This window comes from Oncorhynchus gorbuscha, linkage group LG02, assembly GCF_021184085.1.
Source record: "Oncorhynchus gorbuscha isolate QuinsamMale2020 ecotype Even-year linkage group LG02, OgorEven_v1.0, whole genome shotgun sequence".
Lineage (NCBI taxonomy): Eukaryota > Metazoa > Chordata > Actinopteri > Salmoniformes > Salmonidae > Oncorhynchus > Oncorhynchus gorbuscha.
This window is the reverse complement of record NC_060174.1, coordinates 98,364,683-98,381,876: the sequence shown is the minus strand read 5'-3', so window position 1 is coordinate 98,381,876 and position 17,194 is coordinate 98,364,683.

Below are 17,194 nucleotides of genomic sequence, written 5' to 3'. Positions count from 1 at the left end.
GTTTTGATTTGATTTTGATTTGACGCGTTGACAAAGAAATGCCACCATCATTGAAGTGCAATCAATTCCCTCATGGAGTTCAGTGATGGCCTCCATCTTCGGCTTCTCCTGATTCCTGATTTAGAGGGGATGGGTTAAATGCGGAAGACACAGTTAGGTTGAATGCATTGTTGTACAACTGACTAGGTATCCACCACTCATTTAAGAGATTAGAATAGAGGGTAGTGCACTGACAGACATTTAAGACATTAGAATAGAGGGTAGTGCACTGACAGACATTTAAGAGATTAGAATAGAGGGTAGTGCACTGACAGACATTTAAGACATTAGAATAGAGGGTAGTGCACTGACAGACATTTAAGAGATTAGAATAGAGGGTAGTGCACTGACAGACATTTAAGAGATTAGAATAGAGGGTAGTGCACTGACAGACATTTAAGAGATTAGAATAGAGGGTAGTGCACTGACAGACATTTAAGAGATTAGAATAGAGGGTAGTGCACTGACAGACATTTAAGAGATTAGAATAGAGGGTAGTGCACTGACAGACATTTAAGAGATTAGAATAGAGGGTAGTGCACTGACAGACATTTAAGAGATTAGAATAGAGGGTAGTTGACAGACATTTAAGAGATTAGAATAGAGGGTAGTGCACTGACAGACATTTAAGAGATTAGAATAGAGGGTAGTGCACTGACAGACATTTAAGAGATTAGAATAGAGGGTAGTGCACTGACAGACATTTAAGAGATTAGAATAGAGGGTAGTGCACTGACAGACATTTAAGAGATTAGAATAGAGGGTAGTGCACTGACAGACATTTAAGACATTAGAATAGAGAGTATTAGAATTAGAATAGAGGGTAGTGCACTGACAGACATTTAAGAGATTAGAATAGAGGGTAGTGCACTGACAGACATTTAAGAGATTAGAATAGAGGGTAGTGCACTGACAGACATTTAAGAGATTAGAATAGAGGGTAGTGCACTGACAGACATTTAAGAGATTAGAATAGAGGGTAGTGCACTGACAGACATTTAAGACATTAGAATAGAGGGTAGTGCACTGACAGACATTTAAGAGATTAGAATAGAGGGTAGTGCACTGACAGACATTTAAGAGATTAGAATAGAGGGTAGTGCACTGACAGACATTTAAGAGATTAGAATAGAGGGTAGTGCACTGACAGACATTTAAGAGATTAGAATAGAGGGTAGTGCACTGACAGACATTTAAGAGATTAGAATAGAGGGTAGTGCACTGACAGACATTTAAGAGATTAGAATAGAGGGTAGTGCACTGACAGACATTTAAGAGATTAGAATAGAGGGTAGTGCACTGACAGACATTTAAGAGATTAGAATAGAGGGTAGTGCACTGACAGACATTTAAGACATTAGAATAGAGGGTAGTGCACTGACAGACATTTAAGAGATTAGAATAGAGGGTAGTGCACTGACAGACATTTAAGAGATTAGAATAGAGGGTAGTGCACTGACAGACATTTAAGAGATTAGAATAGAGGGTAGTGCACTGACAGACATTTAAGAGATTAGAATAGAGGGTAGTGCACTGACAGACATTTAAGAGATTAGAATAGAGGGTAGTGCACTGACAGACATTTAAGACATTAGAATAGAGGGTAGTGCACTGACAGACATTTAAGAGATTAGAATAGAGGGTAGTGCACTGACAGACATTTAAGAGATTAGAATAGAGGGTAGTGCACTGACAGACATTTAAGAGATTAGAATAGAGGGTAGTGCACTGACAGACATTTAAGAGATTAGAATAGAGGGTAGTGCACTGACAGACATTTAAGAGATTAGAATAGAGGGTAGTGCACTGACAGACATTTAAGAGATTAGAATAGAGGGTAGTGCACTGACAGACATTTAAGAGATTAGAATAGAGGGTAGTGCACTGACAGACATTTAACTGTGACTGGGTGGCTACTAGCTGGGCCAAGAGGAGCTCCGTCACCATCAGGCTTCAAATAAAGAGTCCTTTGCAATAAAGAACGAACCTGTGATGCTGAGGTAATGGGCCTTTTATTGCCGGATTTATCTCAATGGCACTGTTGACCATTGGCTGGCTGATCAGCGCCATCCATCAAGAGGCCTGGAGAAGATGATGCAGACCTTCCTCTGATCCCAGGGATTGCCTGGGTGTTTGGGGTCCCCGGGCCCCGGGCCGCTATCCTTCCCTGACTGCTCCTCTCCGTTAGGGTTGGGGACCATTACATGACCTCCGACCTCTTAAGCCCTCCAAACAGAGCTGAGAATATTGAAAACAGGGGCTGAGATCTTAGGCCTGGCTCTCCAGCTGGGGGCAGTCGTCAGCTGTGACTGCTGTCGTCTATTAGAGGACGAACGCAGGGGAGAACCCTGTTGTTATTATGGGCCAGTTTAGTTACGCTTTCATGTCTAATTGTGCGAGCCTGAGTGTGCATGTGTTTGTGTCGGAGTGGGCATGCATGATAAATCCCTGTTCTTTCCTGGTCTGATACACAAGTGACGGGCAGAGACTAACTAGGGGAAAGGGGAGGATTCGGTGTGTAATGAATACGTATTTGTTTAGTGTGTGTGTGTGTGTGTGCGTGTGTGTGTGTGTGTGTGTGTGTGTGTGTGTGTGTGTGTGTGTGTGTGTGTGTGTGTGTGTGTGTGTGTGTGTGTGTGTGTGTGTGTGTGTGTGTGTGTGTGTGTGTGTGTGTGTGTGTGTGTGTGTGTGTGTGTGTGTGTGTGTGTGTGTGTGTGTGTGTGTGTGTGTGTGTGCGTGTCTGTATGCAGTGTCAATAGGCAATAGGGCAGAGACTGTGATAAGCTCAAACACCGAAGTGTGTGTAAATTGATGGGTCTTTAAGGAAGAAAATATGAACCTCGTTCACAGCGTATTCAGTATGTGCGTATGAACAAGATTACTACGGATGTACAGTGCAGTTGATTGTCATTTGATTTCCCTGTTGCAGGAGACCTTTCCTGAAATCCAGGAAATGTTAAACTTGTAGTGTATTTGAGGATTAAAAAGGCTTCTGAAGTTTGTACTTTCCACTTTGAAATTTCAGACTGGTTTTTTTTTTCTCCCTTATTAAGAAAAATGTATCAACCCCTACAAAAATGTCCATTAATTATAATCCGCATAATAATTCACATTTCCTGTTGCTGCAAGATTAATTTCCCACTGTTGCAAACTGGCTGAAATGAAGATCCTACTGTATAGGGTTTCTTACATGACGTAGTCAACAGAGACTGCAGAATCCTACTAGTTCACAGTAACAACAAAATGTCACCTGCCTCTGCAGACCATGTTTTTCCTGTCATGATAATCACATAAGTAATCAAACAAGTTTAGATTTTTTTATATACCCACAGTTTTTGTATATAACCGTTACTTACACAACAGTGATTGCAGTGTAATGGCTATTTGAGTACCCGTCATCATACTTAACACTAGAAAAGCTGGGTCTCGAGGGACCCCCCTTTGAGCCAATGAGCAGTCATTTTGACTCGTTCTAACAGTCTTATAAAATACATTTCATATACTGTATGCTATAGGACAAATCATTTGGTTGTGTTTATGAAGGTCTTGGGTACCTGAATGAATGGTCTTGGGTACCTCCCATACCTGAATGAATGGTCTAAGATCTCTCCCAACGTGTTCTCCAATCTCATAAAACATTTTATAAAAAAGTTCAGTATCGTTTTCCTCGCAAGGCAGAGGGTGCCGGAGTATTGAAAATATGGGTGCCAATAATTTTGACCACTATCTTCTTTAGATTTACTTGTATTACTTGTTCAACAAAATTTCTTTCTCTGAGCAATTTTATTAGTATAAAATAATATAATTTCCCCCCAAAATGTAGCATACAATATAGGTCAGTATTTGTGTCATTTATTTTATAAAGTATTTTTTGCTCATCCCTATCAAGGGTGCCAATAATTATGGACCTGTCTGTACATACTGCATGTTGACGTAGCAAAAGCTTTTTTTGCTTCTTTCTCGCATAACACTTGTCATCCATTTTTCTTTAGTTGCAAGGTATCTGTGGGTGTACGTGTGTGACTGGGTGTGTGTGTACGTGTGTGTGAGCCATGTGTGTGTACGTGTGTGTCAGCCGTGTGTGTACGTGTGTGTCAGCCGTGTGTGTACGTGTGACTGACTGGGTGTGTGTGCACGTGTGTGTCAGCTATGTATGTGACTGGGTGTGTGTACGTGTGTGACTCGGTGTGTTTGGTGTCACTGACCCATATACATTCTCATCCTGCAGCATGGTTGAATACAGCCCTCCATAGCTTCCACACTATCTCCTTGCTTTGTCAGAGGCTCAGCGAGAGGGATCACATCTTTAGTTCTGGCGCTCTTCAATCCCAGCCAGGCTGCTCACCTGCACTAGTGTGACATACAGTGCACCCTGTGGAAACAGCCAAGTCTCCTTTCTATCATTTCTCCTCTCAATGGGCTCTGCATCAGAGGAGGCTGGTGGGAGGAGCTATAGGAGGACAGGCTCATTGTAATGGCTGGAATGGAATGGTATCAAACACATCAAACATAGTGAAACAACATTTTTGACTCCGTTCCATTTATTCCATTCCAGCCATTACAATGAGCCTGTCCTCCTATAGCTCTCCCCACCAGCCTCCTCTGCCCTACAGCTAATGTGCTGTGGACCATTGATGTGACACGCAGGTAGGTAGAAGAGGAAGTTGCATTATTAATTCTGTTTCAGGTATGCGAAGCAAAGCAAGGAACCTCTTTGATCTTCCATAGATGGAGTCTCGCCTACAATCTCACTCAGATAGTCAGATAGAGCTTGACATGCCCAGGCAGCCAATAAGAACCTTCCCATGTTTAGTATTATGTCACGCTATGTCAATGGGGAAAACAAATGAAACATTGTATGTAGATCTAAAATTACTTCTGGTAATTGAGGAGATATTGAAGAGCAAATATTGGGAGATGGCTGTCATTTAGCCATTTATATGCTGGGCGTAGTAGCATGTGTCTAGCATACTTGCAAAGCACGACAAAGTTAGTTATGGAAATCATGTTAATTTCCAAACAAATTTGAAGTGACTCAGTCCGATCCCTTCTTTATGGCATACTGTATACCATAACAGCTTAAACTTAATGCTTAAAAATAAGGTATTGGCATTTAAATTAAGATTGCAATGTCCTAGCAAATTGTGTACACTTGCATAAGAATGTATGAAAATGTACGTTTTCTACTTGAAATAGGGAATGCTCGTCTTGTAAGGTTTGACACTGTTGACGAGAAGCAGGTACAGGAAGTGAACATTTAATGACCAACAGACATGGAACAGGACAGGACAGCGTCTGGACATGAACATGTAACGAAATGAATGCAGCCACAGGGAACAAATGGGGGAGCAGACAGTTACAGATGGGGAAAATCAACAAAGGGAAGGAGTCCAGGTGAGTCCAATGAGCAGCTGCACATAATGATGGTGACATGTGTGCATAATGAAGGGCTCCTGGCACCCTCCAACACTACAGAGGGAGAGTGGGAGTAGGCGTGACATGCCTAATGATATGCTTGGATTAGGATACATGGATGGGAGGCTATGTCTTAACATTCACATGTATCAAAGTTTTTGTTGTTGGACATACAGTAAGATTGGAAAATCACCAGGAAATCAGCTCAAAGTGATTTCAATTTAGGAAACCTGCTCCCAAGTATTCCCACACATAAAAAGAGAGACATATGTCTAATGTAACCTAATGTAATCAATGTGTGGAATTATTCTGTTTTTTGGGGGATTCTTGCGTTCGATTTGCAGTATACAAATTATTCCTATGTTCTGGCCGTCTGAGCATCTGCTCAAGCAAAAATTGGCTGAATCTAGTTGATGATAGAGGTTTTATTTTGCAACGTAACCCCAGGATAATGAAAAAGGCTCCTCGTAAGAATAACAAAAAGTTACAAAGTTGCTGTAGGGATGTGAAATATTTCCTCTAGTTTTACAGGTAGGAACACTTTCACACACTCTGTCAATCAGGGAACATAACATCTCACACTGCATTATACTTCTCTTTTCATTTATTTTGTACTTTTACCCCTTTTTCGTGGTATCCAATTGGTAGTTACAGTCTTGTCTCATCGCTGCATCTCCCGTACGGACTCGGGAGAGGCGAAGGTCGAGAGCTATGCATCCTCCGAAAACACGACCCAGCCAAGCTGCACTGCTTCGTGACACAATGCCCGCTTAACCTGGAAGCCAGCCACACCAATGTGTCGGATGAAACACCGTACACCTGGCGACTGTGACAACGTGCATGTGCCCGGCCTGCCACAGGAGTCTCTAGAGCGCAATGGGACAAGGACATCCCTGCCGGCCAAACCCTCCCCTAACCCGGGCGGCACTGTGCCAATTGTGCACTGCCCCATGGGTCTCCCGGTCGCGGCCGGCTGCAACAGAGTCTGGACTCGAACCAGGATCTCTAGTGGCACAGCTAGCAACTGCGATGCAGTGCCTTAGACAACACAGCCACACGGACGTCCTGCATTATACTTCTATGACTGTGTCAGATCTCTTTAGTCTCCCTGTATATGGATACAAGACATAAAGGGGTATATGGAATCAAGGTCACATGAACTCCCACAGGACTCATCACACTATACATAATTGTATGTGAACACAATAACACACTCTGCAGTGTGTAATAATACATGTATAACTTAAACTCTTACTGTCATGTAAGGTATCTACATGACGTTAAGGCACACAGTCTATTGGAGAAATGTTAATTGTACCATGTTTGACAATGTACAAGGTTCTTATTACCGCAGGGTAGATGTCCATTGATCTCAAAGGACCATGGAGAGAGTGTTCAGTATTTAATCTCTGCTTATATGAAACACGCACAATGTACTAAACAAAGATTAAAGTTTGGGGAAAAACCCCCAAACCCCCCATTAAAAACATGTGTCAGTGAACACGATCATTCAAGGTTTTATCACTGTTAACACCTGTGGCCATTGTGGCGAATATGTTTCTTTCCACAGGTAGGAGACAGTGAAGAGATCAAGCTTATCCTCTGTGACAGGTACTTTTAAGGCCATTCCTTCCAAAGCCATTTGTAAAATGTTCCACTGGCCCCCCTCCTCCAATGGGCTGGAGAAATCATTGACCTTCACTATCCAATCTCCCTGGCTGATCAGAGAGCCATTCTTCCATGTAATGTTTACATCTCTGTGGGGTATTTTGGCACAATAGAGAAGATTGCTTTTGGTCAACAAACTGTGTCCACAATGGTCTCTTTCCCATCGTGGCCAAAGGTGCCCTCTTGCTAGATGTAACACAGGGGAGCTCACTTTTGGACTTACTGGAGGGATGAAAAAGACAGGGGTAACTGCTGAGGCCTCGTGTTCCACATGGCGCTTTAATGAATCACACAAGCTACCCAGCAGTTGTGGGAACCGTGAACTAAAGCTGTCTGAAACTCTTAATTACTTCATCACATAGAGCTCCAGAGCTCTCATGCATTGTTCCTTTAGAAATGGCCCCATAGGACCAGAACTCTGAGGGATGTTTTATCTTTTACCAATGAGAAATTTGATCAGACACCCAGTGACTGTTGAGCTCCTTCTTCATGTAATCATTCATTATGCTACTTTTAAAATAACCAACTCAAAGCATCCTTTGAACTTGTTGGAATAAACCCTGCCCCTGGAATTACGTGTTAGAGAAGAAAGTATACTGCTCTAGTTGAAATTATCCATTACAGTAATGGTTTCTTCGCATATCCCGGAAAACTTTAATCTCTAAGGAACCTAAAAAGGGCATATTCTATTTCATATCCCCCACAAATTTCATGAGAAACCACTCACTAAGCTATGAATGCACCACATCAAACATCCTAGCTCAACCATGTCTTTTAGACTAAAATTTAGTCCCGTGTTGAGAGGAGGTGAGCCATGTGCATGGAAAATCTGCCTTGTTTATGACTGCCTGACTCTGCAACCTGGACTCGGGGGTATATGTAACATAGTAAATGAAAATCTGGGACACTCAATTGTATGATATGTTATGTTTTGTACGGTGTTAATTTGTAGATGTACATCATCCATTTCGTATGATATTTTATGAATTACAATTTGTTGTTGCTAATGTTAACTAGGTAGCTATGTGGCTAACGTTAGCTGGGTGGCTAACCTTAGCTAGGTTATGGGTTAAGGTTAAGGTTAGGGTTAAGGTTAGGGTTAGGAGGTAGGTTAAGCTTAGTGTTATGGCTAGGGGAAGGGTGAGCTAACATGCTAAGTAGTTGCAAAGTAACTAAAAAGTAATAAATAGTTGCAAAGTTGCTAATTAGCTAAAATGCTAAAGTTGTCTGTCATAAGATTTAAACATGTGGCCTTTGCGTTGCTAGACGTTTACGTTATATGCGTACTCATCTATACCGACCAAACACCCTCCTTCCAGTTTTGTAACCTTCTGTCTTATGTAACCATACCAGACATAACATACCAAACGTAACATACCATACTAATTAGAATGTCCTGCCATTCATCCCCTCCTCTCACTGTCAATCCTCCAGACAACCATGTTTGACAGCTGTGTTTTTCCAGGCTGAATAATCAATGAACCTGCATGTTTGTGGTGTTTTAATGCCGCTCGGCCAAGTAGCCCTTTACTGTTGCTCTACTTCAACCCAATGCCCAACACTGGATCCAGGAGGCACAGCGTAACCCAGTGCAGGCAGGCAGCAGCCTCAGAGCTTCCCACAGAATATGGATAATTGGTGAAATGCATCAGTGGTGAAACAAAAAAATAAACAGAAGTGCCCTTTTATGTTTACATGGATTAGCTGTTTTCCTCCCTGAACATTTTCACTCAGATGTCTATGGTTGTGATTATGTATGTTCTTGACATACAGTATGAAGACTGCAGTTGTTATTTTGACCTCTTTCTGTGGGTTTGATAGATGCACAGTACAGGGACAACATGTCATCCCTTGGGTATAAGTATAGTCACACGGACAACTATGAGCCGTGCATAGTTTTTGGCATGACGGGGACGTCTCTGCGATACTTTATTGCTGGCTGGTGATATCAAGTTAAAATCACACAAGGACTTCATTTGTTTCTGCTCTGGAACCCATTTCTGTATTCCCAAAACACTCTTTACGGGGAGGACTTGGAACAGAGAGTATGAAATATTGTGTGTGCCGACATTCTACACCACATTATTAATCATTCAGCTTGTATAAAGCCACAACAAAATAGACAACTCATTTTCTCTTTCATTTCATGTCGTTTCGAACCTCATGATGATTCTATTTATTTTCCTAAAGTGTTTTTTAAAGTATGTTCACACATTTCTCCTAAATGACTGTGTACTGTCATATATTTTCTGGCATAGTGAGTAGATGATCCAATTCAATACTTCTTCCAAATATCACAGTATCACTCGTATTCACAGCTCCAGTTATTCACTGATGGCTTGTGATTTCTGTACCATAAAAGCTTACATTTTCCAAGCAACAGTTCTCATTCAAATGTCATGCCACAAGACTTTCACTGTAGCCCTCAAACTAAGTTTCCCATTTATAGATCTAAGCTCCTCAACCTTTTCATATGGCAGCACCTGTTAAGCCTACCATTCTACTTTTGTCCCGAGGTAATATTGAACGGTTCATTCTGTGATGCTTGACTGAACAAAGTAACACCCGGGGAGGCTTGGATAGCTATCTTCCACATCAGTAGAGACTTACTGAGAGGTCACTTGGTGTGCACGTGATGACTATTCAGATCAATTCAAAAGCTGAGGCTAATGAGATCATTGGAAATGATTACGCAATTATAGGCTTTTTGGATTATAATTGACAGAGAAGAAGCTATGTGTTGGGGAGGTAAAAATGTAAATGAGAAAGCTTTCTGGGAGAAACAAAGAGCTGTATTTAATCCCCTAACCTATGAAGAATACCAATAAATTGACATGACATTACGATACAAAGCATGAGTCAAGTTCCTCATCATGGGCGGATGGACGTAATAGTGTGATAGATAATACAACATGTCAAACTGAGCAACCTTTTTCATGGGCTTAATTTATTAATAAGCCAATGGCATGATGTTTGGTCTGTGATCTGAATTATTCTGGCTTGAGACTAAATTGAAATGGGAAAGATGTCACAATGCAGCATGTTAGCATCGACTACTTCTTTATTTCGCGGTGTTGCTCCTGCATTTTCTCCCCCAGAGGTTTCGTGAGCTGCCTGACAATCATCTCTGGAGGTGTCATACAGTACCTATCTCCATGTATTCCTAGACCGTAGTGAAGTTTTCCAGGAGCACTTTAAGACTTCACTTTTCAATTGAGGGAGACATCCGCCAGGTCATTATTCTGGGTATATGTAGAGGCCTCATGAAGAGAAGAGATATGAATGACATTCTGCAACTGATGTCATGATTCAATACCTTTCTCCAGTTTGTGAATTGTGGGTAGTATTTTTGTGAAAGCTCCTTTGGTGTTTTTCCCCGATGCGTGTGCGCTTCCCTATTTTATCTCTCACACAAATGGCCTGTAGAGGTAAAAGATTTTAAAAAGCACAGGAAAAAAAAAATCTAAGAAAAATAATCTCACTTTCATCTCCTAACACAGTACACAGTACATGTTGGCTACTGTAAGGTAAACGGAGTCAAAATCACTCAGACATGGTTTAGATACAGATAATTAGATAATTAGCTTTTGCTAATGAATGAATTGCAAATACTGGAGCTACTGTGTCATGCATTAACAAGAAGAAATTATGCCAGCTCTTGTAATCATCGTTGATGTTACAGTTGCTAATAGTGGTACTTTTGCCAAGCATAACAGTGTTCTCTCACTCTCATGGATATTTCTGCCAACCCTCAGGAAAAGAAGCAGTATTTAAGATTAAATTAAGTGATAAGCATGTATCATGAGGATTCTCCATCGACGCAGAGATTATCCCAGATTACCATCAATCAATGACCTGATTTTACATAGAAAACCAAAGTGTGTGGAATTAAACTGTCAATATGAAAACAGGACTGACATCACAGGACACGTCGCTGGAGGATGTGCCTGGAGAACGTCTTAATTGAGGTTGTATTTGGGACCCTGCAGAGAAAAGGAGAGCTGTCAGGCTCATCAAAAAACAATCACACAGGTTTCTACGTGAAGCATATTTCTAAACTGTGTATGTGAACTTTCTGATAAGAACTGTCCAACTTCCGGGTTGGAGCGAGCGGTCGCATCGGCACTTCGCTCCGCAGGTAGTATAACTTTTTCATTACATTTCATTACATTTCATTATAGCACAACGGTTTGATTTGTCTAATCTTAGCAATTTCTTCTTATCTAGCTACATAGTCGTCTTTGTATCAAAGATAATTGCGTAATTATCGTATTTCGCCGTCCTAACGTAGTCTTCACTGCTCTGCCCAGCAGCTAGCCAGCTAGCCAGCTAGCTAACGTCCACCGATTAGCTGCACTGTAGAAACTATTACACTCAACTGAACGACTTGATTAGTGTAGTGTTAGCTAGCTACATAGCTGTCTTTGCTGTCTTCGTATCCAAGATAATTGTGTAGTTTAGAGTGTGTAGTCTTAGAGTGATTATCTTAATTTACAGAGGTTAGCTAGCCAGCTATTTGTCGTCCTTAACGTAGGAGACTCTGCTAGCTAGCCAACAGCTAGCCAACATCTTCTGAATAGAACTCAACAACCTGGTCGCATTCACAGGTAGTATCACATTTTCATTTCATTTCATTACAGTACAACGGTTTGATTTGTTTGATCGTAGCTAGCTACATAGCCTTCTTTGTATCACTGATAATTGTGTAGTCTAGAGTGATTTTCTAGGTTAGCTAGCCAGCTATTGTCGTTCTTTTAACGCAACGTAACGTAATCAACACTGCTAGCTAGCCAGCTAGCCCCCGAATAGCAGCACTGTCGAAACTATTACACTCAACAGAACGACTTGATTAGTGTAGTGTCAACAACGCACCCACTGCCAGCTAGCTTACTTCAGTAGTACTGTATCATTTTAATCATTTTAGTCAATAAGATTCTTGCTACGTAAGCTTAACTTTCTGAACATTCGAGACGTGTAGTCCACTTGTCATTCCAATCTCCTTTGCATTAGCGTAGCCTCATCTGTAGCCTGTCAACTATGTGTCTGTCTATCCCTGTTCTCTCCTCTCTGCACAGACCATACAAACGCTCCACAATCACAACCCTAATCTGGTGGTCCCAGCGCGCACGACCCACGTGGAGTTCCAGGTCTCCGGTAGCCTCTGGAACTGCCGATCTGCGGCCAACAAGGCAGAGTTCATCTCAGCCTATGCCTCCCTCCAGTCCCTCGACTTCTTGGCACTGACGGAAACATGGATCACCACAGACAACACTGCTACTCCTACTGCTCTCTCTTCGTCCGCCCACGTGTTCTCGCACACCCCGAGAGCCTCTGGTCAGCGGGGTGGTGGCACCGGGATCCTCATCTCTCCCAAGTGGTCCTTCTCTCTTTCTCCCCTTACCCATCTGTCTATCGCCTCCTTTGAATTCCATGCTGTCACAGTTACCAGCCCTTTCAAGCTTAACATCCTTATCATTTATCGCCCTCCAGGTTCCCTCGGAGAGTTCATCAATGAGCTTGATGCCTTGATAAGCTCCTTTCCTGAGGACGGCTCACCTCTCACAGTTCTGGGCGACTTTAACCTCCCCACGTCTACCTTTGACTCATTCCTCTCTGCCTCCTTCTTTCCACTCCTCTCCTCTTTTGACCTCACCCTCTCACATCCCCCCTACTCACAAGGCAGGCAATACGCTCGACCTCATCTTTACTAGATGCTGTTCTTCCACTAACCTCATTGCAACTCCCCTCCAAGTCTCCGACCACTACCTTGTATCCTTTTCCCTCTCGCTCTCATCCAACACCTCCCACACTGCCCCTACTCGGATGGTATCGCGCCGTCCCAACCTTCGCTCTCTCTCCCCCGCTACTCTCTCCTCTTCCATCCTATCATCTCTTCCCTCTGCTCAAACCTTCTCCAACCTATCTCCTGATTCTGCCTCCTCAACCCTCCTCTCCTCCCTCTCTGCATCCTTTGACTCTCTATGTCCCCTATCCTCCAGGCCGGCTCGGTCCTCCCCTCCCGCTCCGTGGCTCGATGACTCATTGCGAGCTCACAGAACAGGGCTCCGGGCAGCCGAGCGGAAATGGAGGAAAACTCGCCTCCCTGCGGACCTGGCATCCTTTCACTCCCTCCTCACTACATTTTCCTCCTCTGTCTCTGCTGCTAAAGCCACTTTCTACCACTCTAAATTCCAAGCATCTGCCTCTAACCCTAGGAAGCTCTTTCCCACCTTCTCCTCCCTCCTGAATCCTCCTCCCCCCCTCCTCCATCTCTGCAGATGACTTCGTCAACCATTTTGAAAAGAAGGTTGACGACATCCGATCCTCGTTTGCTAAGTCAAACGACACCGCTGGTTCTGCTCACACTGCCCTACCCTGTGCTCTGACCTCTTTCTCCCCTCTCTCTCCAGATGAAATCTCGCGTCTTGTGACGGCCGGCCGCCCAACAACCTGCCCGCTTGACCCTATCCCCTCCTCTCTTCTCCAGACCATTTCCGGAGACCTTCTCCCTTACCTCACCTCTCTCATCAACTCATCCCTGACCGCTGGCTACGTCCCTTCCGTCTTCAAGAGAGCGAGAGTTGCACCCCTTCTGAAAAAACCTACACTCGATCCCTCCGATGTCAACAACTACAGACCAGTATCCCTTCTTTCTTTTCTCTCCAAAACTCTTGAACGTGCCGTCCTTGGCCAGCTCTCCCGCTATCTCTCTCTGAATGACCTTCTTGATCCAAATCAGTCAGGTTTCAAGACTAGTCATTCAACTGAGACTGCTCTCCTCTGTATCACGGAGGCGCTCCGCACTGCTAAAGCTAACTCTCTCTCCTCTGCTCTCATCCTTCTAGATCTATTGGCTGCCTTCGATACTGTGAACCATCAGATCCTCCTCTCCACCCTCTCCGCGTTGGGCATCTCCGGCGCGGCCCACGCTTGGATTGCGTCCTACCTGACAGGTCGCTCCTACCAGGTGGCGTGGCGAGAATCTGTCTCCTCACCACGCGCTCTCACCACTGGTGTCCCCCAGGGCTCTGTTCTAGGCCCTCTCCTATTCTCGCTATACACCAAGTCACTTGGCTCTGTCATAACCTCACATGGTCTCTCCTATCATTGCTATGCAGACGACACACAATTAATCTTCTCCTTTTCCCCTTCTGATGACCAGGTGGCGAATCGCATCTCTGCATGTCTGGCAGACATATCAGTGTGGATGACGGATCACCACCTCAATCTGAACCTCGGCAAGACGGAGCTGCTCTTCCTCCCGGGGAAGGACTGCCCGTTCCATGATCTCGCCATCATGGTTGACAACTCCATTGTGTCCTCCTCCCAGAGCGCTAAGAACCTTGGCGTGATCCTGGACAACACCCTGTCGTTCTCAACCAACATCAAGGCGGTGGCCCGTTCCTGTAGGTTCATGCTCTACAACATCCGCAGAGTATGACCCTGCCTCACACAGGAAGCGGCGCAGGTCCTAATCCAGGCACTTGTCATCTCCCGTCTGGATTACTGCAACTCGCTGTTGGCTGGGCTCCCTGCCTGTGCCATTAAACCCCTACAACTCATCCAGAACGCCGCAGCCCGTCTGGTGTTCAACCTTCCCAAGTTCTCTCACGTCACCCCGCTCCTCCACTCTCTCCACTGGCTTCCAGTTGAAGCTCGCATCCGCTACAAGACCATGGTGCTTGCCTACGGAGCTGTGAGTGGAACGGCACCTCAGTACCTCCAGGCTCTGATCAGGCCCTACACCCAAACAAGGGCACTGCGTTCATCCACCTCTGGCCTGCTCGCCTCCCTACCACTGAGGAAGTACAGCTCCCGCTCAGCCCAGTCAAAACTGTTCGCTGCTCTGGCCCCCCAATGGTGGAACAAACCCCCTCACGACGCCAGGACAGCGGAGTCAATCACCACCTTCCGGAGACACCTGAAACCCCACCTCTTTAAGGAATACCTAGGATAGGATAAGTAATCCCTCTCACCCCACCCCCCCTTTAAGATTTAGATGCACTATTGTAAAGTGACTGTTCCACTGGATGTCATAAGGTGAATGCACCAATTTGTAAGTCGCTCTGTAATGTAAATGTCATCATAATGATGGCCCATGGATTAGTGGGGAGTGGACAGCTTTTCTAATTGCGTGTCACGACTTCCGCCGAGGTTGGCTCTCCTGCCCGTTCGGGCTGTGCTCGGCAGTCGTCGTCACCGTCCTATTAGCCACTACCGATCCCTTTTCGGTTATCTGTTGGTTTTGTCTGATTGTTTTCACCTGTGTGTTAGTTAATTAGTATCTGTATATAATGTAGGTTGTCCCGCCCTTTTTTTGTGCGGGATTGTTTGTATTTGACATTTCGTTTCGGCTGTCAGTGTTTTTATGTTTTTTCTCCGGTTTGTCTGTTTATTTGCTGTTTTGGATATTTTTCACCCTGTCTGTATTTTGGGTTGTCCGTGTTTATTGTTGTTCACCGGAGAATAAACCTCCATTCATTATTTGCTCTCTGCGCCTGATTCCACCCACCTTGACTAGTCCTGACATTGGGTTACTATAGGAAGCAAGGTTCCATTGGACTATTCATTTATGATGCACTATAGGAACATCACTATGGGACACTTCCACCAAGGGAAATATGTAGAGGAACTTGGCTCCCATTACAACTGAATCCCACAGTCAGACATTCACAACTTTGACACAATCCAGAGCTGTATGAAGAAAACGTTTCCACTGCACTTCATCACAACTTTTCAATACGGGCAACAATGAAAGACTGTATTATGGAGATATTGCGAGAGAAAATATATTGTTTCTTTTCAGTACAAAACCAATGTTATCTTTTTGTTTAGTCTGTGTAACTCAATTGAATAAAGTTACCATATCTGGTTTTCGTTTTTACTTACATGCTTTTTTTTCTTCAAATCATACATATTTGAAAGCAAATAAAGCAAAGAAACGATTCTATCATTGCCCGTAGTGTTTATTCCATAATACATGAATTAATTATTTAGATGTTTTTCACAGATTGAGAAATGCAATGGAAATTTACCAAGATGGATTGCCATGCAATGGTAGTCTCTCCCCCCACTTCCTTGCATGTGCTAGCTTGATAGACCATTCCTGCAGGGTCTTCCATCATAGGGCTGTCCCATTTTCTCCATCTACTGCCTGAATGAAAATATGTATCCATGTCCAAAACCATGGCATATTACTTATGGCCCATATTAGTGTGTTTGATTAATAAATAGGATTCCTGAATTTGTTAGGATGAGACACCTGAGAAATGACAGTCAGGATTCACCTTATAAATCCTGTCGAGGGTGGAGTAGTTATGGAAGGGATTTATCAGTGAGGAACACATTTTTGATAGAGTCAGAAAAGCATGAAATTGGAAATAAAACCTTGGAATGTATTGATCTATTACATGTCCTATCTCTCAGTGGTAAATAGGTCTTCTGGAAATTAAAGTAGATTTTTCTATTTTGCAGAACATTTTCGGAATGCCAGGCAACGAGTGTTGGAGGACAAAGTCACATTATGCAATGAATCGTGTATGTATCTACAGTCGTGGGAGAACATCTAGTCACATATTGTTAAGATAACCCATTACATAGACAGTAACAATGCAACTACAGTGTCGGTACACATTGTTACTGAAAAGGCCGAAACGTTTGTCAAATGAAGATGGAATACATTTTTCTTCCTTTCACTGAAAACACTGAGTGCAGACATTCCTCATTTTTCTGGAACATTATCCCATGGCTAGTTCCTCCTGTGTCGGTCTCTCTGACCAAAGAGGGGTGAGATAGTGACATCCTGCCAAGGGCATCTCTCAGATCTAGAGATGTGTATCCAGCAATCACTGTGTCTGAGTATCTTTTACAGGGGGAAATTAAATGGGCACTCAATTACCGACTGGGCCTCTGTATCACTGGCCACCAGCTTCTCAATTACCCATCTTTTGCCCCCACTGTCTTGCATTAGGGTACCAGCTTTAATATGTGGCCTGTTGAGCCAGAGGAGGCTAACCTTTTCAGTGTCTTATGCTGCCAAACTACCACTACTTATTAGGAACCATGTCTGAAT